Source organism: Lissotriton helveticus, chromosome 7, assembly GCF_964261635.1.
Source record: "Lissotriton helveticus chromosome 7, aLisHel1.1, whole genome shotgun sequence".
NCBI classification, from domain to species: domain Eukaryota; kingdom Metazoa; phylum Chordata; class Amphibia; order Caudata; family Salamandridae; genus Lissotriton; species Lissotriton helveticus.
The window spans coordinates 236,328,193-236,352,810 of NC_136068.1; the positions used below are offsets into that span (position 1 = coordinate 236,328,193).

Here is a 24,618-nt window from a genome sequence, read left to right on the forward strand (position 1 = left end):
GATGTAGGTCGGTCGGTAACGGCCAAAAATCGGTATTTTTGGCCGTTACCGACCGGTATTTCAGAAATGGTATGTAGGGGCATTATTTTACAGAATCGGTAAAATTACCAATTCGGTAAATTTACCGATTCTGTAAAATACCGAATCGGTATTTTTACCGATTCGGTGAATCTGAGATGTAGGTGGGACTTTTCTGAGTCCCAAAAGCCTTACCGAATCGGTATTTTACCATCAAATCCAATTTGATGGTAAAATACCGATTCCGGTGTGCATGCACATGTGTGCATGCACACCTATGCCATATGACAGGCAGACCTGCCTTTAGGGCATGTATGCCTGCCACATGGCACCCGAGCCTGTTTTGGGGGGGCCAGAGGGTGTCAAAGTGACACCCCCTACACCCTTGTGAAAATCGGTATTTACCGATTCGGTAAATACCGAATCGGTAATGCCTATTCATTCCTATGGGCTTCAAAGCCCATAGGAATGAATGGGCATTACCGATTCGGTATTTACCGAATCGGTAAATACCGAATTGTTCTGATTCGGTATTCCTGCACATCTGGAATACCTACATCTCCACCCCTCTGATTTACCGATTCTTAATTACCGAATCGGTAAAATTCGGTAATTAAGAATCGGTAAATCAATTCTACCTACATCTGGCCCCAGGATTTTCTCTGTAGGAATTTGGGGGTGGAGGGTGTCCTATACCATGCCCTGCTCATCAGTAACAGGTTATGATCTGATTGCATGGGCCTCACATATTTTAGTGATGACACCGAAGCACTAAGAAAAGCATAGAATGGATGATGATCCAGGGTGATATCTCCTATGCTCATTAGAAAAGAGAAAGAAATATAAGGGATTAGTGGAGATATGGAATAGGGGAGAGTTGAAAGGTTAGCACGGGTCTCCCCACATTTTCACCAGTTTGCATTTCACTGCTGCCTCACTCTCACAAAAAGTAAACATAATTTGAAGAAAAACTCTCAAAATATAAAATTTTAAGGAAATTTAGTTTAGTATATTTACAGAAACAAAAAGTGACTGACATGGCAAGATGCTGAAGACGTTTTGTTGCCAGTGGTAGCCACTACTCTGAGCTGGGTTCTCTACTTGGGTGATTCCTGCAAAGGTATCCATTTCGCCTAGGGAAAATAAATGCATCTAGTACAACTGAGGTACAACAGAGCTCAAATTACTGCTAACCAAGTCTTGGAAAGGTACTAGTGATGATGTGCTGAGGTATTTAACAACTCGGTCAGCCAAATTATTGCTATATTGCTATGCCGACCATTGTATTCTCTCCAACATTGATCATGCAGAGGATTGAGCCTTCCAGGAAAGATATTTGCCTTCAGATCAATGCACCCTTATACCAAGGGCAGTGAAACATTGTTTATAACTGACCACTTATTTAATTAAAAGTATTGTGTCAGTTAAAGCAGTCTTCTTCAGGTATAATGTTTCCTGTTGCTACAGTGCTCAGAGGAAGTAAAGATTTCATGTAAAGCACTATAAGAATAGAGGCATTGCTGTTATTTGAACTTGACCCTTTTCAATTTGTTTAAGGATAAAGGGTCTTTTGTGAACTGTGCTCCAGCAAACTGGAATTTCTTTGTCATGGCTGGAAGGTGAATAGGGAGCCGTGCAACACCATAAACCTGAACGGTGAAGAACCAGAGTGTGGGAAACACCAGTAGGGTCCTACTCCTAGCCACTGTTCTGCCTCATGCACTCGCGTCAACACCCATGCTCTGTGGTTTCTTGAAGTTGGCCTGGCAGAGTGGAGGGAAATAGGAATCACTATAAAGATGTTCAACTTGTCCCTTCCTCCACCCAGCAAAATTAGTGTTACTAAGTGAAGAATAGGAGGGAGAAACAGTGAGCCAACGCGGGAGGGACTGCACTGTAGTTGGAACACCATCATAGCTCCATGTGGTTGCCAGTTACTAAATCATCCACATACTCAGAAAATAGTGCCACTGAGGCTCACTGGCACATTATAAAGACTGCTTGGTGGACTAGGACAGAACAGGCTCCCCCAGGCATAGGAAATGCCCTATGCGAAAGGAAATGAGAGTTAATGTGTACTGCCTCCCACAGGAAAATCCAAGAGAACAAGTGTGCAAAAAGATTGTTTGTGGTGCCAAACGACAACCACTCGCTCAAGAAAAACACTGCATGAGGCATGATCCCACTGCACCATCTGCACAAATGAGGACTGTGCCTCTGTGAAGCTTGGGTATTCACAATGTGGGGTACATTGAAAAAAAACATTCAGGTTTTACACTAGCAGTTCTTTGGAAAAAAATAACAGTGCAGGCATTGATGTAGTATATTAAGTATAAGTAACTGATAGAAACACAAGTGTGAAAACTATGTTGAATTTAAAAAGGATCAGCAATTGTCAATATCAATTAAATCTTTCCCAGAACTCCTCACACTCCCATTAAATTATTGAAGTCATTTTTGCAAGCCTGGATGACAACTGATTTGCAATATGTAGAATCGAAAAGGCACTGAACGCTTTTATATAAAGGTATGATACCTCTTAGATTGCAAAGATATTTAGCAGGGTGTAAGGATGGAAAAACATGAGAACTTATTTGTTTTTATATCTTCCTCCCTATTGATTGAAAGCGCATCGCAGAACACATGAACATCTAATGACATTTGTAGATCCATTCTAACATCCATATATAGAATGTTTGGCTTATTCTTTTTTAATTGCCTTTACTTCATGAAAATCACATATTTATTTAACCAAGGAAGTGAAATTAAGCATTAATCCTCCTCTATATAGTAAGGGAAGTGATAATATGTTGTGTCACAGGTTGCTAATTATTTGGTGTTAGAATACAGTAGTAATCATAAATTATGTTTTAATGATTTCTCCACCTACTAGGTATTGCTGGGATAGATTTTTGATACATTTTATAGGCTATAGTTGGCTTACCATCAATTCCTTTTTCATTATTAATTTTAAATGCTGACTTTTCTGCTTTAAATCATACTACAACATGTTAGGTATGTGGTAGATGTGAAACTCTCCTTCTAATATGTCCTGTATGGTTTATGACTTTTTTGTCTGTAAAACCAACTCTAATAAACGTGAATTGACTTTAACCATCCTCAAAAACCATTCCTCCAATTGGAGGCTCTGCTGTTTCCTTGTGGTAGACTAAATAACTGACAGAGGGGTGGTCATGATGACATGCAAGCACCCCTCTGCTATAGAATTATTACATCTTCTAGTGGTCTCCACTACCTACCTTTATACTTTTGGGTTGGTCAACCAGATACATGACCAATATCTGTACTTCTTCCTTGACTAGTTCAATACCACAACCCCTTTTCATTACCATCTCAGGTGACATACTGAAAGTAGCATTGACAATTCTGAAAACTACCCTCAATGCACCCTAGCAGGTGGGGTGAGTGTAGTTCTACCCTCATATACCTGTGGCACCAATCCAATCAAATATTTTCATAGGGCAAGATTAGACACAGAAGTGTTCCTAATATTCACGGATTTCTTGGTGTCTTGAGAGTTCTGCAAGCTTTAAACAAAGTTACATCCCAGAAATAGAAGTCTAGAGAATGAGTTTTGCTCGTCCTGGAACAGAAATTAATCTCTGGCATGCACTGGAAATTGCCATAATCAAGCTAAGACTATATTACCACCAAGCTTCTGTTGTCAGAGCTGGTGTTATGGTATATACATTCATGGACAAAATAGTAGTAACACATAACTGAGAAATTAAATAATCAAAAAGACCATTCAATGGAGAGTTTGGTGAAACATATCAGAATAAACAAGAATAGATATTAGTAATAGCTTACTAAAAAAAAGGATTGACGTGTTTTTAAGAAATAAATGTGGGCCAAATGGTGTATCCTGCGATAGGGCACATCGTTATAATATTAAAGTGGAAAGATAAGGTAAGGAGACACAGCTAATGGGAGCCAGGATATGGAAATGGTTAAGTTAAGAGGAAGAATGAGGGTACAGAAGAGGGATAACATACAGAAACAACAAAAAGAAGAACATGATGGCACTGGAAAATAAACTGGTTTACAACATGGAAGAAGGAAGTGGAAATTAAACTAGTTTTCTACATAGAGGAGGGAGTGTGTCTTCCCTGAAGAAGCATAAAGAACAAAGGGAATGAAGGAAGGAGAAGGATGAGTATTTTCTTTAAACAGGACATTGCCCAGAGACAGGATGTGGGAAGGGTATTGACGTGAAGAGAACGGGATGCATGCAATCCTTGAGGAAAAACACTAGACAAAACCCATTTTAAAGTTCAATTCCTTGCCATTTTTAAAAAAGCATCTAACAGCACTTTGGAAAAAAGGACATATTGTAAATTGCTTTCTATCAAATGATAAATGCCACTCATCTTAAAAATGTTGCCTAAAGAGTTTTAATTAAAGGTGTTCCCTAAAAAACACATACAGACTTAAACAGCAGTAGCCCATTGCAGGCTGGGATAGAAATGGCCAAAAATGAAGACAGACATCGTAAAAGAGCAATGTTTCTAACATATTGTATAGTAGACATTAGAAATATTCCAATTGTGCAGTTGTGGGGTTTTAGCCTAATTTCTTTAAAGGCATTTCTGGGATCCTACTGTATAATACATATTTATTTGAAATCTATTGTTTGTTCCTTCTGATTATTCTTCATGAATGCCCAACTAGAAAATATGAATATAGCTACCAAACAATCAATATCTCCCCCAAAAATCTCTAGTTATTTAGGAAATGATCCAAGGGTGTAGTCTGACAAATATATAAATATGATCACACATATGAACACTGTGCTAAAGGCAGCATTCCTGTAGCTGACAGAGTCTAAAATGTGTAATCCACCCTACCTCCCACAACTCTTTGGCACTTTTGTAGGCACAACATTTATCAAAAAGTTTGCGTAAGCAAACTCTTTCCACTCTCACCACCCAGAATACTAGCTGACCTTAATCAATACATTTCACATTACAACTTCTAATAAAGCAGTAGCTTCAATAAAAGAGAACATTGGAAAATGTTTGAAAATCATTAACGGTTAAAGCTTAAAAAGGGTAGGAGAAAGGAAATTAATGGAGACACCGAAGAAAGTGGTCAGACGTTTAAGTGAGGAGAACTGCGTGACACAATTGCATGGCCATGCTCAGGTGTGGAGTACATTGTATGGTAGGTGAAAGTTGGGATTTGATTTGAATATCTATTGTTTAAGGCTGTTTAAAAAAATAGTGTGAAAGATCTGTATTACAAACTGGACAAAGATGAAATATTTGGAGCACAAACAAGTTTGCGGCTAACCGTATATGTTAGCTCAAGAACAAGGACAAGTCCGACAATTACTATTTATGAAAAATGCAAATTGGTAGAACTTATTGCAACCAGACGATATGGGCCCTAATTGTTTGAACTGGGGTAGTTTGCTTTTGTCATCATGGGTTCCCCATTCTGTGCCCTAAGAATGTCTTTTACCACTTGACTTTCCGGATATTAATGCATGGCAGTCCAAGCGTGACTCAGCAAGAGACTGTTGGCTAGAAATTCAAACCAAAGCAACACAACGAATAACACTCAAAAGTAAATACTTGGACAATCCTATTTCAACAAGGAAAAGTACTTTAACACACACAAGTAAATACTACACATATAATTACAGATATTTACAAAATTGCAGATGGCAAAAGCAATTGGAACCCCTGCTGAAGAAGCTTCAAATCTACTAGTTTGTAAAAAGCTTATCCTAGAAAAATATCCGGGGCTGCAATTAACCCATAAAGACAGACTAGACAAATAGGGCCAGATTATGAGTGTGGCGGTCTTAAGGCTGCTGCACTTTCGGGCGCAGTGGTCCATCCGCCGTATTATGATAACATGTAGTCGTAACGGCAGAGGACAATCTGCTGCACCAGGGAACATAAACCACCACAGGGGCAGCCCTAACCATCTGAACCAGGGGCTATCAGTATTTATCTTTACAACAGTTCAGAATGAGCAAAAATTATATACATATCATAACAATAATTAATCAGAAACGCACCAAAGAGTGAAGAAAATAGAATATATAAAATTCAAAATTTGGCCCGTACACAAAACATTTATAGAAAAAACATACAAAATGTATTCATTCTAAAATATTTCACAAAGCTCAGATATAATGCTGGTACAAAAAACAATTACAATACAGACATTACCAGACAGGTGGCATACAAACAGAGGTTACATGAACGAAGGAGTTCCAGAGCAATACAGGAACTATAACAAACAAAACAATGTGTCCTCCATAGATTGCGGCCACAGTTGTGTCAACGGCGTTTCGACCATTGTCATTAATACATGGTCATACTCAGGACAAATAGTTAACTGAGCTTTACACTAACCACTTTCTACTCTGAAGAAATGCGAACAAGCACAGTAAAATCAATGCTTGTGTCAATAAAATTAAAATTATATGATAGCGTGGAGCCCTTTAAAAGTTCACTCCCTTCATAATTAATCTTCCGTAGCTGCTGCAAATAAATCGCGTACAGCAGTCACCAGTCGGGAAGTACTGTCTTCAATAAACTTCTACGGAGGCGCCCGAACGAACGCAAATTAAGTTAAATCGTAACTGAAATACAGAGCCGGGGACCGACATTCCCTGGCAGTGGAGGAGCTTCACCACAATGTAATATGCTCAGTGGGACTGGCAGTCCCACTGAGCATTTTATCAGTTCCTGCACTGCCAGCAAATTCATGGTGGGAGCCCGCCATGAAAAGGCTGGCGGTGTTTGAACAAAGGGGGCAATACAGGGACCCCGAACCCCCTGCCATGAGGATGCATTCAGGGAGGCACCACATGTGCCCCCCCTGTGTGTATTCCCCCTAAGTTCCAACACAGCATGGATGTAACCATCCATGCCATGCTGTAAGCTTTTTTGCTGTTACCATTGCGGTGCCTGTTTTCTAGGCACCGCCATGAAAAATGCAAAGGTCCATCTTATACGCGTTCAACCCATATTTAGGCGAACGGTCCTCACTCAGCTTTGGCTGTGCAGTGACGGCAGAGAGCCAGCCAGCACCACCAAAGTCGTAATTAGGCGCATAGTTATGTTGCACATTTAATGGTTTCTGAACCAGCCTAATCACTAAAACTAAAATACTCCTAAATTATGTAAAGGTACACAGTTATAAAAAGTCAGCCCTGTTGTGGTCACTAATTCTTTTCCATGGAGGCTTCTTGTGAATTTATTTAACGAGCCCATGACTGGTTTATGGCGGGTTGATATCAGTAGCTCTCAAGGTTTTCTATGGACACTGTTCTTAGGGGTTGCTATAGACATTGTTTTCCCTGGTTGCTATGGACAAAGCTCCTTCTGATTGCATTGGTCATAGGTTGGTGTGCACATTTTCACACTGGGTGTTTTGGACACTTTACTACTGGTGTCCCTATTGTTCTCTCTAGTTGCTAAGGACCTTGTTCGTCCTGGTTACCAAAGATATAGATGTCCATGGATGCTATGGACATAGTTCTTTATAGTTACTATGAACATTGCACCTCTTGGTTTATATTGAAACGTTTCACTTGGTTGCTATGAAGGTAGTTCTCCCATTGTGTCCCCATAGTTCTCCCATTGATCATCCTCATTTCTATGGACTTATTTCTCCCCTATTTTCTAGCACGGTTTTCCTTCAGTTGCTAAGTATACAGTTCTTCTAGTTAGCTTTAGACATAGTTATTGTTATTGTCATTTCCCCTCCAGGCTGCTAAGGAAATAGTTCTTCCTGATTAAGGTAAATATACGTGGAACCACTGTTGAGGGAGATTGTGCCCCCTGGTTGGTAAGGATATAGGTCTTCCTGGTTCCTATGGACATAGTTTCCACTTACTTCTTTGATAATAGTTCTCCAGGCGTACTTTGGACATTTTTTCTCCCGTTTACACTAGGCATCTTTCCTCTTGCTGTTATGGACATTTCTAGTCATGGTTGCCAATGACGTATTAATCTGTGGTTGCTATGGACATTGTTCTATGTGATTACTGTGAACATTACTTTCTTCCAGGTTGCTAAGGATATAGTGCTCCCTGGTTGCTATGTACATAGGTTGTCCTGATTGTGATGGTCATTGGTTCTTCTAGTTGCTTCAGGTTTGCTTCTCATTTATTCCTATGGACATAGTTCTCCCTTCGTGCTAAATACATTGCCTCTCTAGGTTTCCCTGGACACATTTCTCCCTGGTTACTATTGACTATTTCCTTCTGGGTTGCTGTAGACAAGGTGCTCATTGGTTATTATGAATATTGTTCAGTCTGGTTGCTGTACAAGTAGTTCAGCTTGGTTGCTATTGACATTTTCACCCTAAATGCTCTTCACAATCAACGAGTCAGGTCCATTTTGGTCCCCAGGCTGAATGCACACCCAAATTTAAAGTAGGACGGGGTATACGACAAGGATGAGTGTTAGCACCAATTGTATTCTCCCTTTTTAGGTCGAGCATCAGCTATCACCTGTTGTATCTCTCTGTGTGACTTTGGAAAACCCACCCATTGCTGTTGGCTGTTAGCTGCATTATTCAGAAATGTCGGTTTCTTATTGGTGCATTTCTGTAGAAGTCCGTCCTTCGCATGTTCAGCTCTCTTCCTGAAGATTTCACTCAAAGAGCATTTTCATTGGCCATCACACAGTACAGTCTGTCATGGCCTCTCTTCTCTCTTCCCATCTTGTTTACATTGAGTGGTCCTGCGCCGTTTCTTGTTTCAATAGTTCACTCCCACGGAGTATTGCTGTAGGAGCGAGCAGCAGCGCGCACAGTGGCTTCTCTGGCAAGAGGCAGGCTTTCCTCTGACAACTGTTCTCTCTACAGCTGCTCCTTTTTAATGAAAGTTGGTACAATTATAAAGTGTGGGCACAGGGGTGATGAAGGGATTTGCCCAGATTCACACGATATTGAGTGAAGCTATGGCTCGAACACTGATCCTGAGGTCCGGAGTCTGCAGCTATGATGTGGCCGCTCATTGGAAGAGAGGAGGGGGGGGTAGAGCCGGGGGCGCTTTGTGTGCTTGTTTTCTTTCCTGTACTTTCCTCAATTTTTTGCCCTTGCAGTTTAACCTTTTGCCATGTCTTGATTTATTTTAGTTTCTCCCATGCACACCTTCCTTTTTTTCTTTCCTCTGTCCTTTCTTTTCTTACATTCAGTACCAACCTTTATCCGTGACTTTCTTTACGTTCTTTCCACCGTGCCCCTTTCTTTCTTCTCTCCCATGCCTTGGTTTCCGTTGTTTTCTTTATACCATTTCTTCATTTCATTTGTCCATGCTCTTCCTTCCCTTGTCATACAGCATATGTTCTATTATCTCCCACACGTTTCTTGCTTTTATTCATGTGCATATTTCTGTTGTTATTTATCCCTTGCTGTTTTCTGTCCTTCAATGCGGTCTCTGCTATTTGTTGTTTCATTCGTCTTTCTCTCTTCCTCTGTGCAGTGCATGCCTTCTTCCTCCCTTACCATGCCTCTGGTCTTCTCCTTCTCTCCCTTTATGTATGCATATTTGTTCACCCCGGACATTAGGCAGGGGTGGAGGAGTGCTTGACAATAAAAGTATTTCCTTACATGAGTGAGTGATATATGCTTTATTTCGATACGTACATATCTTAAAAGCAGTACATACATTAAGAAATGCATTCACAAGGCCGAGAATAAAATACATTGTAATTTAAAAAGAATAAAACAATCGGGAACTATTACAATAAATATTTAAAAAGGAATTAAATTGAAATGGAAAGCCTTTTGAACGGATCACCCATGCCCATTTTAAAAATTTTGTAACACCACAGACAATGGGGGGGGGGATGTGTCAGTCAGTAAGATACGGAGGGCCACCAAATGCTGGCGTGTACCTAAAAGTCTACATTTCCTTACATGGAAGTTATACACCACCTTAGTAGCTCAGACAGGATTTTTTTGACCTGCCCCATACAGGCTCCTGCCTCTGTGAGTACCTACCTACCTTCCCCGGACAGCATCAGCAGCTCCTCCCCTTCCAGGTCACCCTTCCCCTCCCATAGAAAAATGTCACCAAAGCGGACCCATAAACCCTCTGTGGATCTAGAGTTATAGATGTGTGGGAGCAGCAGGGCTCCAATGAAGTGTCACTTATCAGCTTTAGCGTGTGTTTATGAGAAATATATTAATGTGGAAACAAAATCATTGTATAAGGGGAAAGAGGCTGAAAATGGGGTGCAAAGTATCAAAGTCCGCCAATGTCCATGAGTGGGGTGCTCTGTACTGGATTATATGTTAAGTTTGTCTCTGGAGCTGCGTGTGCCTAGCATCAGTGTGCGCTCCGAAGCGCTGGTTCCAACGAGGCGCTGTGTGACACCAGGTAAAGGCACAGTAAGGATACACTGTGTTCTGTTCCAGCACTGCAAGACGTGTGAGGCGATAATACACACCTCTGACATGGAAAACAGCAGAGAAATGATACCTCATTGCATGCTATTTCCAACCTCCCCTCGGACAGCCTAAGCATAAAGGCCACAACAGTCCCGAGTCAGCCTCCCCCTCCCAGGGGGAATTGGCCGAGAGGCCTTGGTAGCCCAGCCCACCCTGCCTCTCCACAAAAAGCACCAGCATAGACGCCTTGACAGCCCAACCCTATTCTGCCCCTCCCACCCCCCACCGGACAGCATCAGCAAAGAAGCCTCAACAGTCCTCTTCTGATGCCCCCCCCAACCCAACCTGCCTTTGGAGAGCATCAGCAAAGAGGCCTCCGTAGCCCATCCCTCTTCCGCCCCCCTACCCCGCCTTTGCACACCATCAGCAAAGTTAAATGGTGTTGGTGAATGAATGAATTCAACTAAACAAATCTCACCTGGTAATTGAAATTTCACTTTTAGCACTACTAGGGAGATATAAAAACAATGACATTGGTATACTGTGTACCTTTTGGCCGTGATTCTTGGCTCTCTCTCTATCCATCCCTATCTGAAGTACAACTAAACAATTATTTACAACAAGGGGTGGTGATGGACAGAGTCTCTGAATTAAGCAGAGTACTCTCACCCAGTCAAGAGATCAGGGCTAGATCCAACACCGTTTTTTAGCTCATTGCACCATCCCAGTTTCAGAACCTGGCTGTATGCAAATTAGTCTGTCCCTGGCCCAGTGCATCATGGGAACAGGGCAGACCAGACTACAAAAGCCAATTCTTACACTGGGAAGGAAACAAGCTTCCGGGGACCGGTTTCTGGCATTTCAGCCGTCTTCGGCCCGGCTTGCTTGAATCCTGATGGTGCAATGAGCAAGGGACTCACATCTGAGTATACCCTTCCACGCTTAGGGTGGACAAAATTATTTACAACAAGGGGTGGTGATGGACAGAGTCTCTGAATTAAGCAGAGTACTCTCACCCAGTCAAGAGATCAGGGCTAGATACAAAACACCGTTTTTTAGCTCATTGCACCATCCCAGTTTCAGAACCTGGCTGTATGCAAATTAGTCTGTCCCTGGCCCAGTGCATCATGGGAACAGGGCAGACCAGACTACAAAAGCCAATTCTTACACTGGGAAGGAAACAAGCTTCCGGGGACCGGTTTCTGGCATTTCAGCCGTCTTCGGCCCGGCTTGCTTGAATCCTGATGGTGCAATGAGCAAGGGACTCACATCTGAGTATACCCTTCCACGCTTAGGGTGGACAAAATTATTTACAACAAGGGGTGGTGATGGACAGAGTCTCTGAATTAAGCAGAGTACTCTCACCCAGTCAAGAGATCAGGGCTAGATCCAACACCGTTTTTTAGCTCATTGCACCATCCCAGTTTCAGAACCTGGCTGTATGCAAATTAGTTTGTCCCTGGCCCAGTGCATCATGGGAACAGGGCAGACCAGACTACAAAAGCCAATTCTTACACTGGGAAGGAAACAAGCTTCCGGGGACCGGTTTCTGGCATTTCAGCCGTCTTCGGCCCGGCTTGCTTGAATCCTGATGGTGCAATGAGCAAGGGACTCACATCTGAGTATACCCTTCCACGCTTAGGGTGGACAAAATTATTTACAACAAGGGGTGGTGATGGATAGAGTCTCTGAATTAAGCAGAGTACTCTCACCCAGTCAAGAGATCAGGGCTAGATCCAACACCGTTTTTTAGCTCATTGCACCATCCCAGTTTCAGAACCTGGCTGTATGCAAATTAGTCTGTCCCTGGCCCAGTGCATCATGGGAACAGGGCAGACCAGACTACAAAAGCCAATTCTTACACTGGGAAGGAAACAAGCTTCCGGGGACCGGTTTCTGGCATTTCAGCCGTCTTCGGCCCGGCTTGCTTGAATCCTGATGGTGCAATGAGCAAGGGACTCACATCTGAGTATACCCTTCCACGCTTAGGGTGGACAAAATTATTTACAACAAGGGGTGGTAATGGACAGAGTCTCTGAATTAAGCAGAGTACTCTCACCCAGTCAAGAGATCAGGGCTAGATCCAACACCGTTTTTTAGCTCATTGCACCATCCCAGTTTCAGAACCTGGCTGTATGCAAATTAGTCTGTCCCTGGCCCAGTGCATCATGGGAACAGGGCAGACCATACTACAAAAGCCAATTCTTACACTGGGAAGGAAACAAGCTTCCGGGGACCGGTTTCTGGCATTTCAGCCGTCTTCGGCCCGGCTTGCTTGAATCCTGATGGTGCAATGGGCAAGGGACTCACATCTGAGTATACCCTTCCACGCTTAGGGTGGACAAAATTATTTACAACAAGGGGTGGTGATGGACAGAGTCTCTGAATTAAGCAGAGTACTCTCACCCAGTCAAGAGATCAGGGCTAGATCCAACACCGTTTTTTAGCTCATTGCACCATCCCAGTTTCAGAACCTGGCTGTATGCAAATTAGTCTGTCCCTGGCCCAGTGCATCATGGGAACAGGGCAGACCAGACTACAAAAGCCAATTCTTACACTGGGAAGGAAACAAGCTTCCGGGGACCGGTTTCTGGCATTTCAGCCGTCTTCGGCCCGGCTTGCTTGAATCCTGATGGTGCAATGAGCAAGGGACTCACATCTGAGTATACCCTTCCACGCTTAGGGTGGACAAAATTATTTACAACAAGGGGTGGTGATGGACAGAGTCTCTGAATTAAGCAGAGTACTCTCACCCAGTCAAGAGATCAGGGCTAGATCCAACACTGTTTTTTAGCTCATTGCACCATCCCAGTTTCAGAACCTGGCTGTATGCAAATTAGTCTGTCCCTGGCCCAGTGCATCATGGGAACAGGGCAGACCAGACTACAAAAGCCAATTCTTACACTGGGAAGGAAACAAGCTTCCGGGGACCGGTTTCTGGCATTTCAGCCGTCTTCGGCCTGGCTTGCTTGAATCCTGATGGTGCAATGAGCAAGGGACTCACATCTGAGTATACCCTTCCACGCTTAGGGTGGACAAAATTATTTACAACAAGGGGTGGTGATGGACAGAGTCTCTGAATTAAGCAGAGTACTCTCACCCAGTCAAGAGATCAGGGCTAGATCCAACACCGTTTTTTAGCTCATTGCACCATCCCAGTTTCAGAACCTGGCTGTATGCAAATTAGTCTGTCCCTGGCCCAGTGCATCATGGGAACAGGGCAGACCAGACTACAAAAGCCAATTCTTACACTGGGAAGGAAACAAGCTTCCGGGGACCGGTTTCTGGCATTTCAGCCGTCTTCGGCCCGGCTTGCTTGAATCCTGATGGTGCAATGAGCAAGGGACTCACATCTGAGTATACCCTTCCACGCTTAGGGTGGACAAAATTATTTACAACAAGGGGTGGTGATGGACAGAGTCTCTGAATTAAGCAGAGTACTCTCACCCAGTCAAGAGATCAGGGCTAGATCCAACACCGTTTTTTAGCTCATTGCACCATCCCAGTTTCAGAACCTGGCTGTATGCAAATTAGTCTGTCCCTGGCCCAGTGCATCATGGGAACAGGGCAGACCAGACTACAAAAGCCAATTCTTACACTGGGAAGGAAACAAGCTTCCGGGGACCGGTTTCTGGCATTTCAGCCGTCTTCGGCCCGGCTTGCTTGAATCCTGATGGAGCAATGAGCAAGGGACTCACATCTGAGTATACCCTTCCACGCTTAGGGTGGACAAAATTATTTACAACAAGGGGTGGTGATGGACAGAGTCTCTGAATTAAGCAGAGTACTCTCACCCAGTCAAGAGATCAGGGCTAGATCCAACACCGTTTTTTAGTTCATTGCACCTTCCCAGTTTCAGAACCTGGCTGTATGCAAATTAGTCTGTCCCTGGCCCAGTGCATCATGGGAACAGGGCAGACCAGACTACAAAAGCCAATTCTTACACTGGGAAGGAAACAAGCTTCCGGGGACCGGTTTCTGGCATTTCAGCCGTCTTCGGCCCGGCTTGCTTGAATCCTGATGGTGCAATGAGCAAGGGACTCACATCTGAGTATACCCTTCCACGCTTAGGGTGGACAAAATTATTTACAACAAGGGGTGGTGATGGTCCCCGGTAGCTTGTCTCCTTTCTGGTGAAGAATTGGCTTGGTAGTTTGGTCTGCCCTGTTCCCATGATGCACTGGGCCAGGGACAGACTAATTTGCATATAGCCAGGTTCTGAGCTGGGATGGGGCAGTGAGCTAAATAACGGTGATGGATCAAGCCCTGATCTTTGGACTGGGTAAGAGTGGTCTGCTTAATTCAGACACTCTGTTCATCACCACCCCCTTTTCTGAATCGTACAACTAAACAAAGCTGTGCAAAGAATATGAGTGTGAACGTTTGCTCCATGGTAGAGGGAAATCAGAATAATTGACCGGATGCACAACCGGTGTAGTCTGGTTTGCATTTCATTTAGCTATTCTATCAGGACACACAGCGCCTTGTGTATGGATGCTGTTAAACGGATGCCCTATACCAGTTCCCTAAAAATAATGAATAAAAAAAACTACAGAGCAATGTTGAAATTTTTTTATTATTTGTTTTATGGCCAGATCATTTTCACCCTGCACTGCCCACTGTCACTTGACAAATTACATGGAGCCACTTTGGTACTCAGTTACGGGCAGTCAACATCAAACTCCCAGACAAGCCTGGGATTCCCCCACAGGTCAGCATTTGGGAAGAAGGCTTTTATTACTTTTTTTATATATATTATATTTAGTCCGTTTATGTAGCTAATACATGCCACCTCTTAATTATTTCACCTCTATTTAGATGTCTTTAAATTCTCACTACAAAGTGCACCCTTCAACTTGTTAACATCCCACGTGCACAACACGTTTGTACATACCTGGCACTTAAATGGTCTTAATTGCGGCTCTGCAAATAGAGTTTTTTTAACCAATTCAATTGCACTCATTTATTGAGTGTGTTAGCATAGAAGCCCGAGTCAGGTGTGCATCTATTCAAAATTGAGATGAGCAGGAAATACACTGAAAGCTTCAGCAAGCAAAAACTCACTGAGTTCCTTAAAATCTGCATCCGAAAGGTAAGATACAACAATCAGTCAGAAAACCGTACTGAATCTTGGCACCATGAGAAGGGAACGCTGGTACTGCAGATTTTAAATGGGAAGCCTCATCTCTGTAGGCAGGACTAAGAGCGCCACATGCTTCCTCTTTAGGGTCAAGCACGTGCAGGCAGACGTATCTGTAAGGTGGACTTGGTTGTCAACCGTCCCAAACAGTATGGAGACGCCTGCGTTGAGAGATTGTCAAGGCTCGCATGCCTTCTTTCAAAATATATAAAAGAATGCAATGCAATAGGTCTCACATTTACAAAAGTTTAGCTACTGGCATTGTAAATGACAATGCCTTTTATTTATGTTTTGGGTTTTAAAACATAAATAAAAGGCATTGTCATTTACAATGCCAATAGCTTGAAGTCCTGTAAATGCTACACCTATTGCATTGCAAATGCTTGTTATTAATGAAATTGACAATTATTTACAAAAAATACAGGCTGATGTTCCGAGGGTGGCTGGTTGTCCGATACCAGTACTGTTATATGCGGACGACACAGTACTATTGGCACGGACCCAAGTACGCCTCCAAAGATTGATGGATGGTTTTTCAGATTTTATGCAACAACGGAGGATGGTAATTAATAAACTGAAAACATTCATCATGATCTGTGGGGCCAAAAAGAAATCTTGTAAAACCTTTTTTATTGATAGAACTCCAATACATACAGTAAATTATTTTTGCTACCTTGGTATACTATTGTCAGGAAATGGTACATGGAACCAACATATTATAAACACAAGAGCAAAAATGAGTAGGGCCAACTAAGGGATTTTAAAATTTGCCGCTAAATTAGGTAATCGACCAATCAAGGAGATGGTAACTATTTATAAAGCTAAAGGAGTAAATACCACCACATAGAGGAGCCCTGAGGATCTTCCATAAGCAACAAGTCTTCCCCAATTTCCTCACCAGCCACCAACCACAGCTTCCCTTCAATCACATCCAAGCGAGAAGAACCAATGGGCACAATCATTGTCCCACCAGGAGGGCACAGTGTGCCAAGCACCCCTCCTGTAGTGACCATTGCACCCACAAAACCAGTAAATGATGTCTGGAGAAGTGATGGCAGACAGGTGAGTTAACGCTGCTTTTCAGCCCATACGTGCTTGAAATCATCCTAGAGATTTTTTTTGTAGATATGGCAGTTAAGATCAATGTTTGGCTTAAAAGTTCAGTTGCAATTCTAAAAATTGGCTTTGGTGACGTGACCATGAGACGCATTGTGTCTGAACTTTAAATAACACTTTCCTGTGTTTCATGCATTGATCCATTACCTACGCTATAAAACATTTTAGTACAAGTAATGCTTGGGAATGAATCCCGTTCTACTCAACTGGTTGGATAGGCGATCTACTATAGATGCTAAGTAAAGGCGTTATAAAATATTCTAAATGCATGGTGTAAGGATTAGTTGTAGCCATTCATGCTTGATAGGTCAGTATTTTAATTGTCTTAATTGCTTTTAAATGGCACAACATAACCAAATAGCTCTACAGCAGATAATAACCTATGTTCTGTGATGATCCGGTTTTGGGGTAGTGAAAAAAAATATCATTAAAAAAAATTGCACAATATGAAAGCGACATAAAATATAAAAATATGACTGTACTTAAGATATTACAGATGCACAAGAAAAAGCAATAAGTGAAACTAAAATTGAAAGAGGCGAAAATTAAATATAAAGAGCAAAAAAATGTAAAATGTTTATGATAAAATGGTAGAAATCAATAGAGCACATTAAAAAGCAAATACATTTGTGATAGGTGATGTAATAATTACCTTAATTATTATATTTGTTTTTGTTTTTTATATGGACTAATGTGTTTTAAATAAACTGTTCTGAATATGATAAAATGGAAACGGACACAAGCACAAAAAAAATTGAAAGTAAGCTCAAAAATGTATGTTGACAAAATCTCACATGCGAAAGATAATAAACAAGCATTGTATATCTGTTGAAAAATAGAATGAATAAAAATCCAAAGAGTCTGTAGACTCTTAAATAAGATATAGGACAAGAAAGCCAAATTGAAAAAAGCTTGAAAATATTAAACAAACCAAATCACAAAACCGGGGTGAAAAAACAAAAGGACAAAGAAAAGAAAACTAAAGGAATAAAATGCACAATAAAAATTTGGAAAACAAAATATAAAAAGCATGAGTATCAAATAAGGACAATAAAATCAAAAGGAACTAATCTCACAGAAAGAACGCGAAAATAAACATATTTATCAATTATCAAATGGCAAAATAAATAAAAACAATTTTAAAAAAACTACGATGGGAAGCAGAAAGCGACTGAGAAGAGAAATTAAGGGAAACCGAAAGATGAAAGTACCGGTTTGGATAAAAAGTAACCGTTGCCAATAGAAAACTGCTGCAAAAAAGCCTCTGTATTTAAGAAAGATGGGTGGAGCAAGAGTGAAAATATAATTAGAAAGGTAGAGCGGAACGGTGATTTTAGGAAGGAACTGTTTCAGTACCAAAGTATGACATATAAATGTGTTTGCTTTTGTATTTGAACATGTACAGGTGTAAAACAGGATTCTCCAACGAGTAGCTCTCCAGCTACCTGTAAGTAGCTCTCCTGTGTGCAGCCCAGCCTACGAGTTTGGAGAAAAATGGCTGAATTCCCAAAATATATTTAAAGCTGATATTTTAGTGGTAAGACATGGGACATTGGGGGAGACTTATTACTAATATTATTACCTTGGTGTCAGAGGCATTGCATCTATGACTGATAACTGTTACCCATGTAGAGGCATTTCGCAGTGTCAAAGCTTTTTTACATCACTGCTGGCAATTCTGCCTGATGCACTAATGCCACTACTGCTGGTAATCTTGCATCGAGTGGCTAATAATGTAATCGGGTCTGATATGGTCACTATTACAACACTAATAATGCCAATAGCGCATAATGTTTTTCATTGACCATAAGTAGCTCCAGATGCTGGTTGCTACACACTGGGAGGGCTTCTGATATCTCCAGAGACAACTGGCAGTCATGGGATGCTGACAAATGCAGAGTGACACAGAGGCACAACAAAGGGAGTGGCTCCATAGGAGGGTATAAGGCAGTGCTTGGAAGCACTAAGACGAGCTCCCACCTCCAAGATGCATGGCAACTGGCACACACCACACAGTGATTTTAGCACCCTCGTACCTAGACCGGTAAACTAATTCCAGCCAGAGACAATAAATAGAGAAAAAGAAGAACAAAGGGGACATGTTTTTCTTTTTTTTGCTTCCATCTCGGTAATCCTGCCCAGAGACACAGATTAAGGCAGAAACTGAGGGGAGAGGCACTCATTCTGGAAATATTGTGGGATCTGCAGGAGTCTTATAGGAGAATAGAATGAAGATTTTTGTCTCTGGTATAGGCACTTGAGTAAATTGAGAGGCAGGTGGCCACAATGGAAAATTACCTTATGGCTGTCCAGAAGAGGATAACTGTCGTGGAGGGCAATATCAAAAAATTGGGAGGCATATTAGCAAGAACCCCGTTAAAATTATCGCAGTTTTAGCGGCAGGAAACTGAGGATAAAACGGGGATAATGAATTTGCTAATAAGCGTTATAGAATTCCAATAGAAGCCCAGGTTAGATGTGCAGGACATCTAACCTGGGCTTCTATTGGAATTATCTAACGCATATTAGCAAACCCATTATCGCCGTTATAGCGGCAGGAATGGCGATAATTTTAACGAGGTTCTTGCTAATATGCGCCTGGGAGATGCCGCTCAGAATGACCAGTGATTTCACAACTGTGCCTTCTCACCCATGGGGAATCTCTAGAATAAAATGCAAAATGCTGAGAAGCATGATTTAGGCCACAAAACTTTGATCGAATTCTGGGTCTGCCTGTTTCCGAGGAGGGGAGTGACCTCCATTTGATGGTCCAGTTCTTCTCACAGCAGCTTGTCATGAGATTGTCATGAGGGCCTCGGGCCCTCCATGAGATATAGAGCTTGTAATTATAAACAAAGACACAACCGCCATAGTATAAGATAGGATTCACCTAAATGCGTCTTGGACACAAGTTGTGCAGTTATTGTGGTGATGTAGAAAAGAAGGGCACGTGTTGCTTTGCTTCGCTCAACTTCATTTCTTTAACGTAAACCTTCGGCAGCCAATAAGAAGGCTGTTGAGTGGGTATGGATTGGGCAAGGGCCTCAACTGTGTGATGTCGGAGGTCAAATGATCCGTGATGTAACTTCAGCTACACCTGACATTCTGTGCAAAAGCTGCTTCATCGGCCAATACAGGGGGCGGTTGGAAATAGGTAAAAGATCAGGTTGATTTTAAGCTCTATATATATTTATAAAGACTTCCTGGCTGCACTCCAGCTCTCTTCCCTGGCGACCCCTGATATCTGACTGCCCAGACATGGCATGCTGCTTGTGGGTGACATCCCTTGGCCTGGCATCACCAGGGAGTGCCCTGGGGAACACCTCTATCGGGATCATCTTGGGGCAGTGGGCCTTGGGGACCGGGGCAATGCTCTGCATCTGCCCCCCGACTATGGAGAATCTCCTTTATTCACTGGGGTTCCCTATCAATGTGCTGAAGTCACACCTGACTCCCTCTCAGATGCTTCCTTTCATCTGACTTGTTCTAGATGCAGTGCAGTTTTGGGCCTAATCTCCCAAATGTTCGAGTCCCGGATATTTAGGCTATGATACCGATGTTTCAGCCTCTTTCCTGGATTTTGGGGAGAATTACTCTAAGGCTGCTGGGCCTTATGGCCTCCTGCTAATGATGCATGCCAGATAGCATATGGAAGTAGGGACTAGGGCTTCCTGTGTTATTGGTTGTTGGGACTACGGTGAGACTAGGGCCAGGGTTCAGCCTTTAATTGGAAGTAGCGATTAGGGCTTCTGGTGTTATTGGATGCTGGACTAGGTGTGGGACTAAGAGTAGCGATAGGCTTTCTATTGGAAGTAGGGACTAGGGCTTCCTGTGTCATTGTTTGCTTGGACTAGGGTGGGACTACTGGTAGGGCTAGAGTCTCTATTGGACGTAGAGATCGGGGGTTTTTAAACTGATTGGGTGCTTGGACTAGCGCTAAGATTGGCTGTAAGGTCCTGGTCTCCAATTGGTTCTAGATTTTAGGGCTAGTGTTGTGATTGGTTAGTGTCTAGGCTAGGGTTTCCACTGGCTGAAGGGATCACTACTAGGGCTATAAACGGCCAAGGCTTAGGGCGTCTCAGCTCGGGCATCAAGGCTAAGGGTGGAGAGGACTAGGGTGAGTGCCTGTTTGAGCCTGTTCAAGACTGGTTGGGACCAGTGCCAATAATGCTGCCCATTTTCCCATTCATTAATACCCACCCTATGTATTTGTCCCTCTGTACATGAGCATTTATTTTCACTATAGTTATGTACCTATCTTTGTGTATTGCTTTGTATAAACATGTAGAATAATTATGTTGTAAATTATATTTGGTCTACATGTACTAGCTTCCATTGTGCATCTGTGTACCTTCATGTACTTGGATCTGTGTGTCTGTTACTTTTCTCCTGAAAAAGCATATCCAATGCACTATCCTATTTATCATCCTGTACCTCTATCAATATCTTTAATTTGCATATACTTACCTCCTTTATGCATCTATATACTTTCAATGTACTTATGGATCTATATATTTATCACTTTCTTTTAATTTAGCATTCCAATGCACTGCCCTATTTCTCAGCCTATATATGTCTCAATATACCTTCTAACCAAACTTTTTGACTCATCTCAAACTTATTTCTACTACTCTTTCCAATGCACTACCCTATATCTCACCCTATACATCTATCATTATATTTTCTACACCCACTCTCTCATTTATCCCAAACCCCATACCACTACTATGTTCCCCACAATAACCTTTCTTGACTCTCTCCTACTCTACCCCTCCTTGCATCCTCTCACACCTCTTTTACTATGCTGATCCCCCTAAACAAACCTTTCTAAACTCTTCCCTCTGACTCCTCCCCTCCAAAAACCCTTTTCCAAAAGCCTCATCCTACTGCTATGACCTAAAAAAAGAAATCCTTCACTCTTCCATCCCTCCACTATCCTTTTCAATCAAAATAGCAGACTAACATGTTCACTTCTCTAATTCCATATTCCACTATACTAATTCACCCCTAATCCTTTATGGGTTCCAGAGTAGAGTGCTACTCACCAACAAAGCGTTTGAACACCTCATCAGAGTTACAAACGCTATATAAATGCAAACCTTTTTCCCTTTTTTACCCTTCCCCAACCCTTCTAAATCCAAATAACTGACTAACATATCCACCACTCAAAGTACTTCATATTTCTTTAACACCCCATCAGGGGTAACAGGCACTATATGAATCCAAACCTTTCTTTCCCTTCTATCCCTACGCTATCCTTCTCACTTCAAATAACTGACTACTGACTAATATCCACCACTCAAATTACTTTCATAATTCACCACTAATCCTTTATGGGTTTCCCGAGTACCGTGCTACTCACCCAAAAAAGCGCTTCAACACCACATCAGGGGTAAGAAGCGATATATAAATATAAACCTTTTTTTCCTCTTCTATCCTACTGCTATCCTCCTGAATCCAAATAACTGACTAACATATCCACCACTTAAAATGTACTTGCATGTTTCACTATACTAATTTAACACTAATCCTCTGTGGGTCCCGGAGTAGCATGCTACTCGATGAAAAGCGCTTCGACGCCTCATCAGGGGTAGTAAGCGCTATACAAATTCAATTACAATACAATACAATATAATATGGGCAGATCTCTGGGGCTACACCAATAGTATGGCCCTGCAAACAGAAGAAAGCTGTTTCTTAAAACTCTTGCTGTCTTTACCATCGTCTGTATCTAATACCATCGTACACCATGAGCTGGGGTGGCAATTTCTAGGAGATACCTTGATGGTAGGGCCATTTTTATTATGGGCATCAATCTGGAGACGAGAAAAGATGGCTTTTATTAAGTCAAATATTTTAGACGGTTTAAATTTGGATGCTGCTCTGAAAAGTCCTTGGTTCTTTTATATTAATGCCACACTGGTGAACTTGTTCAATATGTCTGTATGGTCGAGTTTCGGAAAAATATTGACCATCACAAAGAAAGAGATCAAAGATTCATTTTATCACTTGAAGAGGCTCCTGCAACTGGGATCCGTCCCTAGCTTTCTGCCTGTACAAATTCACACGCTGCATTATATATGTAAGGTGCAAGTATGGAATGTCTGTTTAGGTATATATTGTTTGCAAGTCTGTAGCTCTGAGATGTATTACTTTGTAAATCTGGGGCATAATGCTTAAGCCTGAAGCATGACATGTATCTGTCGTCTGAGTTTATGAAAACCTTGATAAATAAAATAAAAAAATAAAAAAAAAAGATTCATTTTATCATTAAGACATAAAATCGGACTTGAATAAACCGACAGTGGTTTATATAAATCTTTTATGTCAGAGAAGGGAGTTAGCAGCTATTTGCCACACGCGACCCATGCACAGCATCATTTTGTTTTATTGAGACTCAGATGTGGTATTGCACACTATTCTGTTGCATTTCCTAAAATGAAATCACATCCTCCAGATTCGATACCATGTCCGTGTGACAATAGGAGCAAACAAAGCACGCTGCACTTTATAATATTTTGTCAATTTTACTGTAATTTTAGATGCTTTTATCTTAAGCCCCTGTTTGTTACCCATGATATTAGGTCCCATAAAATTCCAATGACATTTTTGGTTTCTCTAGAGGATCCATTGACGTGTTATAATGCTTCTCTGTTCATTTTGAAATCGATTAAAAGAAGAAAAAGCATTGTGCTATAAACTAGAAATTAATGGTCTTAATTAATTGGTATTTTTAAAATGTGCTAACATTCTTAACTGTACTTTATTGTGTATACTTTTATGGTTGTTTTATTTGAATAGCCAAATAAATACTTTGATGATGATGTCATAGTACACCTTGGACGCTTTGGACACGTTCCTCCTGGTTGCTATAAGCATATCACTCCTTGGTTGCTTGGGGCATTTTATTTCTGTGATGATCTGGACATTTTAAATCCTCAGTGGTGTTTGCATAATTTTCTCTGGTTGTTAATGCTGCTTTACCCGCAAAATGACCCTTCTGTTCTCTACGGAAAATCCTTACTGGACTTTAAAGAATGTCTCACCACACGGTGCACCAAGAGACTGACACTGTGACAGAAGTAGGAAAATGAGATTTAACTAGTAACTAGTTATTCAAAACACAACCAAGGTGATGTTGAGCTGAAATCAGCTACAAAGTCTCACTTAACTACTGGTTTACATTGGGACCGTTTCTAATCTGGAGTCAAGGCCTGCACAATGCTGCCTGCATCACTCACTAAAGAGGAATTTTTTCAGCTACATTTTGAGATCATCATGGGGAGATCAGAAGTCGAACAACAGGATATAGCTCCAAAATAATAACAGGCTGCTACAATAAAATGCTTGGTTGACTCGATGTGGGCAAGAAACACACAAATAAAAATGTGTTGTGCTGAACGTAAAGTATGTCACATTGGGATCATACCTTTAAAGCAAACACAGTTCTAGCTTTGATAGGAAATTAGCCCAAGACAAAAAAATACTAATCTGAGACTCAAAAACACAACACAGAATAAAATATGCTAAAACTCTTGCAGACTCTGAATACAGAGGCATATAACTGCCTGATATTGACATTTATCTTTTAGCATTATATGAGTCATAAGTGACCCAGAGGCTCTATGAAACTAAATATTAGTCCCTAATTGAAACAAACTATTATAATTAGTGGTATCCTAAGATGACTAACAGCATTTTAGTATCTGCATGACTATACATGATTAGCAAAATTAAGAATCTGCATTGATTCGAAATGCATGAGCACAACTCCCTAACACAATCTGGGGAATCTATGTCTTAGAGGTGACAAAACACCAATAAACTAATAAAACAACGGCTATCATAGACTGTGGTACATTAAAATTAATCCTGAGGCAGACCACTTCATATATTAGGGGAATGTCCAGTCCTTAACATGAAAAATGTAAATAAAAAAAGAAAGTAAATCCGAAAAACAA

The 24,618-nt window shown here is 41.6% G+C and overlaps 1 protein-coding gene across 1 annotated transcript in view; it reads left to right on the forward strand.

Moving 5' to 3' along the window:
* Positions 1 to 24,618, forward strand: part of CBLN4 (cerebellin 4 precursor) — a 434,996-nt gene that overhangs the window by 26,381 nt on the left and 383,997 nt on the right. The window lies entirely within an intron of this gene.